Here is a 2771-nt window from a genome sequence, read left to right on the forward strand (position 1 = left end):
GTGTGAGACTAGAAAAGGCTCGTGCGCCCCTCAACAACATACAATGCAGTTCCGTTTTTTTGAAGTCGCTTGCTTGTCCCCGTTGCAGAACAACGCCAATAGAAACCACTGATCACGCTTTCTTTGATTGCCGCAAACTCCATCGGTACTGGTCATATGTCAGTGAGGTGACGGCTCGCATCGATCCCAAGCATCCTCACCTGATTACCGTATCCAATGTCGTTAACAACGTGAGGCTGCCATAGGACTGGAAAGACAAATAGCCTACCTTACGATCCTGCCCGTGGCGAGAATATTGATTTGGACATCGCAACTGCAAGGTGGCCGAGGAGTATTGTCTTTTTCTGATCAGGATCTGATCGCTTTCTTTAAACACCAACTTCGGGTGAAGATCAGATGTGATAGAAAGAGGCTGCATTGCGTGGTATTTGATAAAAGATGAAGACACGTAGCAAGTCTGTGTGTACAAAAAGGAGCCAACTTTGAATACGTGGTCCCCGCCCAGGTGTAGAACGTGCCGTTCCGTCAAGTGTAATCTAACTTTTAGCCTCTTAGCCGAGTGAGTGCTCCATCCAACTAGGAAGCCTCCATGATCCCCACCCCCTCCTAACTGCAGTTTTTCTTTTCACCCCTCCCTCTAAATTTTACCCATCTTGGAGAGAAAGAAAACAATCACGTACACCCTCCCCCTCACCCACCAATTTTTCTTTTCTCCATTTCATCCCAACTAGAGGGCATCCACACTTAGAGACTGTTCTGCAGGGCCTCAGGTTTCTTTACAAACCCAAAGTGGAACGGGCGGTCATTCAACTAAATGGGGTTGGGAGGGTCCTACTAACCAATTTTGTATTTTTTCTTCCCCCGCCCTCGACACAAATGAATTATTGTACCATTACTGCTATCTTTTTTGTTTTTACACATCAATAAAAAATGTTTTAAACAATTGGGTTCTAAATAGGACGTCCCTCAGTACGAAGGGGTGAATGCGGTATTATGGTGAAAGAAGATACTAGCTAAGATAAAATTTTGTTTAATTCTGAAGTGACAAGGATGACGAACAACCCCCATTTTCCCCCTTTTTGAGTTGGCCTTGTGCCTAAGTTTTTTGTTCATGTTGAACTTACATTGAATTTTTAACCTGAATAAAAGATTTAATATCTCAAAGTGTAGTATCTGTTCTTCAGCTGCTACACTTCAATTTCTTGTTCTCTGTCAGTGAGGAAGAAATCCTTCACGGTTGAGGCAATTTTTATTTTTGTTCCTTTTCTCCACGTTAAAAAACGACCCTGGTGTCTAACTCTGTCCCGTGGGGAGGCATTCTAAATATGAACATTAATTAGAAGGGACTTTTCCAGAACAGTCATCATGAAGCAGAAACCTCAGTAAAAATTGGGTCATAAAAAAATCGGGCCATAAAAAAATCGGCCCATTAAGATTTTATTAAACAGATCGATTTTTAAAGCATGTCATCAGTACTTACTTATCATGTCGAAAATAGTAATATATCCAAAAATTACGAAAATTAATCGAGTAGAACAACTGCTATTGTGTTTTTTATAAAAATAAGTTCATCGCTATCATATAAAAAAGGCTCGCCATTAAAGTAGTGAAAAGAGATATAAGTGTGTTCCCTGTATTCGCAATCTTCGAGGTGTTCACATCTGGGGAACATGCTATCGCCCCCAATCTTTCGTAAAAATTACTTTTAACTATAAATAATTTTCTACTCGATAAATTTTCGTAATGTTTGGATATATTTTCGACATTAAAGAACACAAAGACAAAAAAAAAAACACGCGGAACTTGTTTTTTTTTTTTTGTTTTTTTTTTACGTACATTTTTACGAAGTCGGTGCGCGGTATGATGTGTTATGTTATTTACTTGCCTCCCCACAAGGACAAGACTCACTCCCCTAAAAATAGAAGCTCTGAATTGGAAAAAAAAAAAAATGTCGTTCGTAAACAGTAGACAAAATCCGAAAAGTTTATTTGTTTCACGATCTTTTGTTTGACAGAAAAACAATTTTTATATTTTTCTATTGATTTCAATTATTTAAAAGCTTTTAAAAATAGTTATAAGTTTAAGTTCGAGATATATATAATTTAGATTTTATTTTTTTAAACAACTATAAATATTCGAATTGTCGCTTCCGGAAAAGTACAAATGCGTCAGTATTTAGTAGAAAGGTGAAGGTCACATCATAATTTTTAAAACATTTATATAAAAGTCCCATTTTTTAATAATAATTTTAGTTTATATATTTTAATTTGTATAATAATTTTATTCTAATATATTTTGTATTGTTTTTATATCGTGTTTAGTAAAATAAATGTAATGTGGAATTTCTTCTAATAATAAAAGCTAAAAGTAAGAGCGCAGCGGTATGATGTCCTTTTTGATATATATTTGGCCGCTGTGCTGGAAAATGTCATCAAACTCTGGTTTCCGGTCAGGATCTGCGGACAAATCTTTCGCCTTTTACTAAAGATTTCCGTGGCCGGGAGCAAATCAATGAGTCTATAGACTTATTTTTGAAACCCTACTTCATTGTAGGGTAAAAATTCAAATCTAAAAACAGAAATTTATGTATATTAAAGAGAGCACGATAGTTTCTCTAGTCTCTGAAAGGAGGACAAAAAATAAAATGAACTCTTCAAACTCAGGGTGAGAAGAAAAAATATTTAAACATGTTTGGGGGGGGTCTTTACTAATTGTGTGTTCCATCTAAAAAAAATTGATTTTAGGAGCATTCGGCTCTGTTTTAAACGAAC

General features: G+C 36.4%; 1 non-coding gene across 1 annotated transcript; it reads left to right on the forward strand.

Annotated features, from left to right (window-relative positions):
• The first annotated feature begins 2433 nt into the window (after nucleotides 1-2433).
• LOC145286779 (U5 spliceosomal RNA) lies at nucleotides 2434-2556 on the forward strand. The gene has a single exon (XR_013869166.1). It is a non-coding gene; the product is annotated as a U5 spliceosomal RNA (small nuclear RNA).
• The last annotated feature ends 215 nt before the right edge of the window (nucleotides 2557-2771 follow it).

This window comes from Euprymna scolopes, chromosome 10, assembly GCF_053919585.1.
Source record: "Euprymna scolopes isolate OS-2025 chromosome 10, ASM5391958v1, whole genome shotgun sequence".
NCBI classification, from domain to species: domain Eukaryota; kingdom Metazoa; phylum Mollusca; class Cephalopoda; order Sepiida; family Sepiolidae; genus Euprymna; species Euprymna scolopes.